At 40.8% G+C, this 7,863-nt stretch overlaps 1 pseudogene; it reads left to right on the top strand.

Moving 5' to 3' along the window:
• The window catches only part of LOC102872878, a 12,345-nt pseudogene extending 9,965 nt beyond the window's left edge, over nucleotides 1-2,380 (top strand).
• The last annotated feature ends 5,483 nt before the right edge of the window (nucleotides 2,381-7,863 follow it).

The raw sequence follows: 7,863 nt of genomic DNA, 5'->3' as shown, positions 1-7,863 counted from the left end.
GGTGCCCAGCATCCATCCTGGGTGAGGGAATCCATTCGTTCAGGCTGTGGAAGCCTCTTGGAGCTGCAGCGGCTGTGCGGTTCAGCATGGGCTCTGTGGGCAGGGGTTGGGAGCCACGAGACTCACCCATTCCTCCTTGGGAGTCGTTGAATTCCTGTTGTTGAGCCTCGATCTTCACTGAGGGCCAGTCATCAACTGTTTAAGTGGTCAATTATCAATAAGTTGAAGTCTGTAGGAGGCCACAATGGCCCTCCTTTAAGTGGTTCGCTGCTCCCGCAGCTCACCATGCTGTCTCTGCCTCAACCGCCATCTTGGATCTTCCCCAATTGATTTTTGTATGTTGATCTTGTATTCTGCCACTTTGCTGAATTCGTCACCTATATCCAATAGTTTTCTTGCTATGTCTTTAGGGGTTTTCTAAGTAAACTATCATATCATCTGCATAAAGGGATAATTTTACCACCTATTTGCAAACTTGGATACCTCTTACTTTCTTCTCTTGCCTTCCTGCTATCGCTAAGACTTCCAATACAATATTGAATAGGAGAGGTAATAGTGGGCAACCTTGCCTAGTGACTGTTCTCAAAGGAATGCTTTTAATCTCTCTCCATTGAAAACAATGTTGGCTCTTGGGTTTGCATATATACTATTTACTATGATAAATAAATTCTCCTCTAATCCTATTTTGTTGAGTGTTTTAATCAGGAAAGGGTGTTGGATTTTTTCAAAGGCCTTTTCTGCATCAATTGATAGGATCATGTGGTTCTTGTTCTTTATTTTGTAAATGTGATTAATTGAACTGATCCATCCTTGCATGCCTTTTTATGAATCCCACTTGGTCATGGTGGATTATTTTTTTGATGTGTTGTTGGATTCTATTGGCCAGGATTTTATTCAGGATTTTTGCATCTATGTTAATGAGAGATATTGGCCGATAGTTTTCTATTTTGGTGGTATCTTTACCTGGTTTTGGTACCAAGGATATGAACTGGAGAGGTGGAAGAATATAGGAAGACTCAATATGGTGAAAATGTCAATCTTACCAAAGACAATTTAAACTTTCAATGCAATCCCAATACAAATACCAATTCTATTCTTTAATGAGAAGGCAAAGGCAGTTTCCAGTTTCATTTGGAATGGAAAGAGGCTCACAATAAGCAAAGCACTCCTTAAAAAGAGAAACAAGGTAGGAGCCATCTCACTCCCTAATTTCAAATCGTACTACATTGCCATGGTGGTAAAGACAGCGTGGTACTCATACAATGACAGACTCATAGATCAATGGAATAGAATTGAGAATCTAAAAATCAGCCCATCGACCTTTGATTAACTGATTTTTGACAAGGAGATGAAATCAATTAAGAAGGGAAATGACAGCCTTTTTAACAAACGGTGCTTGCAAAAATGGAAAACTATTTGCAGAAAACTCAGGCAAGATCCACACGTCACTCCATACACAAAAACCAATTCTAAGTTGATTATGGACCTAGGACTACAACCAAGGACTATAATCTTCATTAAAGAAAAGCTTAGAAGAACAGTAGAAGTCCTAATCCACAACATAAACAGTCTTCCAATTAACCTGGAAAATCTATAACCAGGAAAGGATAAAATAGATGAATGGGACCTTCTAACACTGAAATCCCTATGCACATCCAAAACCTTCTCCAACAGAGCAAAAAGGGAAGCCACAGACTGGAAAAAATATTTGGTGATGACATGTCAGATATGGGATGTATATCTAGAATTTATTAAATACTCGAGCACCACAACAAGATAAAGGTAAATAACCCAATTAAAAAATGGGCACAGGATATGAACAGACACTTCACCAAAAAAGACATTCAGATGGCTAACAAGCATATGACTAAATGTTCAAAATCCCTAGCTTTAAGAGAGATGTAAATCAGTTTGTAGCCAAGCAGGGCGCCTGCTTCGAGGTTATTCTCATCTCTGATGCCAACACCTTCTGCATAGAAAGCGCATTGCGCGCTGCCGGCCAGCACGGCCTGTTCCGTCGCATCATCAGCAACCCATCGGGCCTCTATGCGCGGGGGCCTGTTGACACTGCAGCCTTTCCACACGCACAGCTGCGCACTGCCCCGCTAACATGTGCAAGCACAAGGTGCTCAGCGACTACTTGCGCGAGGGCGTGCACTTGGAGCGCCTCTTCTACGTGGGCGACGGCGCCTACGACTTCTGCCCCATGGGGCTGCTGGCGGGCGGCGACTTGGCGTTCCCGCGCCGTGGCTACCCCATGCACCGCCTCATTCAGGAGGCGCAGAAGACTGAGCCCAGCTCCTTCCGCGCCACCGTGGTGCCCTGGGAGAGGGCTGCCAACGTGCGTCAACATTTGCAGCAGGTGCTGAAGACGTGCTGAGGGTGGCAGCCCGCAAGGGGGCGTCCCTGGTGCAGGAGAGGCGGTGATCTGGAAAGCCAAACCCAATGTTGTTTCCTTTCCCCCTCGCTTTGGTATGTATGCCCCTCCAGACCTTTTCCATTTAGGAGGCAGAGAGGGGGTTCAGAGCTGTCACAATCTATGCAGTTAAGCCAGCTCAGCCGCCTTCCCAGGTTCCTCTGCACTCAGTCACACTCAGGAGCCTGTTCTACCGAGATGATGCACATATCCTTGTAAAGCAACAGCGTTTCCAAAAACCTTGTCCTCTGAGTTGGGAAGAAGGGGTTCTCCGGCAGCAGAGAGAAGGAACATCACCCACTGCTTTAACTAGCTGCTGCCTCCAGCCCCTAACCTCTACTTCCCAAGTCATCTGTCAAGGAGACTCAGGGTCCCGAAATCCTCTAGTTACCCAATCAACAAAGCCCAAACAAACTCCCCTAAGAGAAAGAATGATTTCTGAGCCAAAAAAGAAAAAGAAAAAAAAAAGTGATGCCAATCAAAACAACTATGAGATCTCATCTCACCCCAGAAAGAATAACAAAATTTAACAGAACAGGAAACATCACATGCTGGCCAGTTTGTGGAGAAACTGGAACCCTTTTCACTGTTGGTGGAAGTGTAAAATTGGTGCAACCATTATGGAAGGCTGTATGGCGCTTTCTCAAAAAGTTGCAAATAGAAATATGATTTGACTCAGCAATTCTACTGCTGGGAATTTACCCTAAAGAAACCATAACTGCCACTCAAGTAGATACATGCACACCCATTTTTATAGCGACTTGTTCACAATAGCAAAAGGCTGGAAACAACCCATGTGCCCACTAACAAACAAATGGATAGAGAAGCTCTGGTATATCCACACAATGAAATACTACGCAGCATTGAAAAACAAAGAATTCATGAAATATTATACAAAATGGATGACTCTTGAGGACATTATGTTGAGTGAAATATCTCAGTCACAAAAGGACAAATTTTGCATAGGGCCACTGTTTTATAACGGGACTGACTTCAGGGTTAAGAGAAGAAAGAAAAGGAGGGGAGGAATGAGGTATATTGCATTGAAAGGGATGAGGGAGATAATCTGTTTAAAAGCGATATATGGAAGGGTATTATTGTCATTATAGAAGTCCAGATTGAAGGCTGGACTTGGGGGGAGGGAATGCATAAAAATGAAAGAATTTTTCTTTTTCTTTTCAAGGAGAAGAGTAAATTGGGGGGATGGAGTCGGCAGGGGGAAAAGTGCAGCAATGAATGACTGGAAACCCTAAGTCTCTGTAAACTTTTATTAAAATAAATAAATAAATTTTTAAAAAGAAAACACAAAAAGAAAAAGAAAACAACACAGGTATTATGAAAAAAGAGAATGTCAATCTTCAAGAAGGTCCTTAACTGCAAATTTTCCCAGTTCAATACATCTTCTTATTCCCTGACTGCTGATACCAAGCTTGTAAATTGTGCATCCAAGCAAGATGAAGCTGATGACAGTTTCAATCTTCTATCTATCCATTATGAAGCTGCCTATCAGTCCATTTAAAATAGCCAGCCATAAATTGAGTTAACTAGGAATAAACCTAACTAGAATAAACCTAACTAGAGACACAAAAGACATTTCTAAAGAAAACTACAAAACAAGAGACCTAAATAAATGAAAAATTATCCTCATTGCTGGATAGGAAAATAGTAAATATATTTTAAAATAGTGAAAATGACAGTCCAACCAAAAGCAATCTGTTGTTTTGTTATGCATTATCAAGTCATCTGCAATTCATAGTGAACTCATGTACAGCAGCCCTGGACCCTGCACTATCCTGAGCCAATCTCATTGTTTCTGACAGACCCAATCCCACTTCTCCAGTCATTGAATCAATCTATTGCATCCTGGGTCTTACACTCTTGCACTGCCCCTCCAACCTTCCAAGCATGTTGATCTTCTACAAGAACTGGTCTGTGCCCAAAATATGTGAGATGGAGCTTCAAAATCTTAGCCTCCAGGAAGTAGTTTGGTTTCATCCTCTCCAAGACTGACAGGTTTGTTCTTTTAGAAGTTCACAGTATGTATAACACTCTTCTTCAGCACTATAACTCAAAAACATCAATACTTTTATTATATTTAGTCATTGTCCAGCTCTCTGACACATAGCAAATAATTGTGAAGACCATGGCCTGGACCAGGCAGATCTTATTCTCCAGACTGACATTGCTGTTCTTCAGTGTTCTGGAGAGATGACTGACAGCAGACTTTCCCAATGTAATCCTTGTTCAATGTAATTCGTGTTCCGATTTCCTGTCCGCTAGTGCCAAAAGTGTTGATTGTGGAACCAAGGAAGCTGAAGTTAACAATCTCACTCTCTCATCCATCTATCATAAAGCTTCCAATTGGCCCAAAGATGAGAATCTTTGTTTTCTTGATGTTGACCTTCAATCCACATTGAAGGCTGTAGTCCTTGACTTTTTACAGTAAACACTTCAAGTTCCTTTTGATTTTCTGACTCCAGTTTTTTTCAAATTTCACTATAATACTTTATTTTATCTTCCTATTTTCTGTTCAGCTCCTTAACATCGTGATTTTCTTTGGCTTTTTGGCACTGTAGTGCAATATTCAAAGTCTCTTCTGATATCTTGATCTTTTCTTCCTCCTCTCTCTTTGTAATTTCTTTTCACATTTTTCATAGATGATATCCTTTCACAGTACATCTGGTCTTCACTCATTAGTATGCAAAACCTCAAACCTGTTCCTGAGATGGTCTTTAGATTTAGGAAGTTTCGACCAAAGGTCAAACTTTGGTTCTTGTGAATTTGATTTGATTTTCTTTAGCTTCAGTCTGAACTTGCATATGAGTAGGTGATGGACTGTTCCACAATGGCCTACATTTTACCGCTGATATTGAGCTTCTCTAGCTTTTTTTTTTCTCTACAGATATGGTGCTGGAGAAGAGTATTGAGGGTACCAATAAGAAAACAAACAGATTCATCCTGAAGAAGGTTAAACCGGGCTGCTCCTTGGAGGCAAGGATTCTGAGGCTTCATCTGACATACTTTGGACATGTTGTAAGGAGAGACTCATCCTTGGAGAGTGACATCATGCTTGCAAGGGTGGAGAGACAGTGCAAGAGGGGAAGACCCTCTATGAGGTGGATTGATTCAGTGACTGGGGTAATCTGGATGGGTGTATTGGAAACAGTGCACTTGGCACAGGACAGAGCAGAGTTTAGGACTCTAGTACATAGGGTCATTATGAGTCGCAAGTGACTCAATGACACATAACAACAACAACAGATATAATCAATCTGATTCCTTGGTAGACCATCTGCATGTTGTAAAAAGAGCAAGTGCCACATAGGGAGTGCCATTTCATTACCAAACTGCTGAAAACTATCCCTGCCCACTGCATCAATAACCCAAAACCAATTCCCATGAAGTCAGACATATCTCTCACTCTCCCATGCCTCCCTGTACTAATCTTCCTGCTTGGTTGGGTCCAAAATGATGTGATGGTTCACAGACTACACAGATTTATGTTGGAAGAGTTGAAAGTTTATAATTCATATTAATAATAAAATACAGTCAAGACAGCTAACAAAATGTGCATGCAGGCACCTCAGCCTCAAGCCTTGTGGCTCTAATTGTACAATACAGTTCTCACTCCTGAAAACATTGGTTTCCCCTAACCCAAAGTCCCATCTCACATTCAGTTCTCCAGTTCAGCTCTCACTGTTGCTGTCATCCCAAAGCAAGTTCTATATTTCAAGGGATCGGAGGTCATCTCTCTTCTTTGACTAGGAGAAAAATCTCTTCTGGTGCTGGAAGAATTCCTTCCCCTGGAGGAAGAGCTCCTATTCCTGCAGTGGCAAGAAGCTTTGCTGCAATGCTTTCAAGCCCACCATCTCCTCTGCGGAAGAAGGATGGGCAATCTCATCCCATGAAATTAACTGCTTCTGAAAACTCCTCTGAGGCACAGCTATGGGTCGGTTCTGACTCTGTGGTACATAACAACAAAGATGATCAATTTGCTAGCTGAGTTTTTGTAGTTTGTTGAGACTGGCCAATTCCCTTGTGGAATAAGATGACCAATCAATTAGGCCAACAAGCCTCACTCGCACAGTCCTGCCCCTCTACCTGGTCAATAGAAAAGCCATATTGAGAAATAAACTGTACAGTGTTTAACACAATCCTAATGTAGATATAAAATTCATTTTCAAGAGATAGGGCGAAAATTGGCACATTTATTAGGAAAGAAAAGAGACTCTGAATAAGGAAAGCACTTTTAAAAAATCAAAACTGCAGGTACAGCAAAAAATAAAAGGGGCAAGTACAGCAGTCTCTCATCTCTAAACATACTGCACAACTGTGATAGCCAATGCAACATGGGACTTGTACAATGAAAGACACAGAAATCAGTGGAATAGAATCAAGAAACTAGAAAGTAACCAAAGGTCAACTGACATTGAACATGGAAACAAAACTTACCAAATAGGGAAACACTAACCTTTTCAACAAATGGTACTGACAAAACTGCATTATCTACCAACTTTCAGAAAGCAGAAACAAGACCCATATCTCACACCACACACGAAAGTCAATTCAAGGAGGATCATAGACCTAGGGGTAAACCCAAAACTATAAACATCATAAAAGACAAAATGAGATCAAACTTAGAAACCCTGACCTATGGTATAAATAGGCTGGCAAATAGAGCCAAAAATGCACAATGAGAAGAGGATAACATAGATAATTAGATCATCCAAAGATTAAGTCCCTTTATGCAACTAATTTTTTCCAATATTTTGTAATGTCTTCTCAGAAGAAGATCTCATAATGAAAGTACAAAATATTTCAGGGCTTCCATAAGAAAAAGACTGATACCCCATTACAAAATGGGCAAAAGACATGGAAAGACTTTCCACAGTGGAAGACATTCAGATGGCCAACAGACACATGAAAAAATACTCCAAATCACTGGCAATCAGAGACATGTGAATCTAAACCCCAATGAGATTCCATGTCACTCCAATAACAATGGCAAAGTTTGACAGAACAGTGAACAATAAATGACAGAGAAGGTTTGGAGAGATTGTAACTCTCATACGTAATTGGTGGGATAATAAAATGGCACCACCACTCTAGAAAGCAGCTTGGTGTTTCCTGAAACCACTGAACATATAAAATCCATAAGAACAAGTTAATCCCTATCAAGAACATATCCCAAGAAAAATAGAACCATGGCACGGAGATGAGTACACCCGTGTTCATAGCAACATTATTCTTAATATCAAGAACATGGAAAAAACATATTCATGAACAAATGAATGGAATGAAAAATTGTGATACATTCACACAATGGAATACTAGGCAGCACTGAGGAAGAACGATTTTGAAAATATTATATAACATGGGAAAGGTGGGAAAGCACTCTGTTGAGTGAACTAATTCAATGTCACAAAGATAAATATTGCATAAGATAA

Source organism: Elephantulus edwardii, unplaced genomic scaffold, assembly GCF_000299155.1.
Source record: "Elephantulus edwardii isolate Elephantulus edwardi_28Jun2011 unplaced genomic scaffold, EleEdw1.0 scaffold00156, whole genome shotgun sequence".
In the NCBI taxonomy this organism is placed as follows: Eukaryota; Metazoa; Chordata; class Mammalia; order Macroscelidea; family Macroscelididae; genus Elephantulus; species Elephantulus edwardii.
The sequence above is the reverse complement of the archived record's forward strand: the minus strand, read 5'-3'. Positions and strand labels throughout refer to the sequence as shown.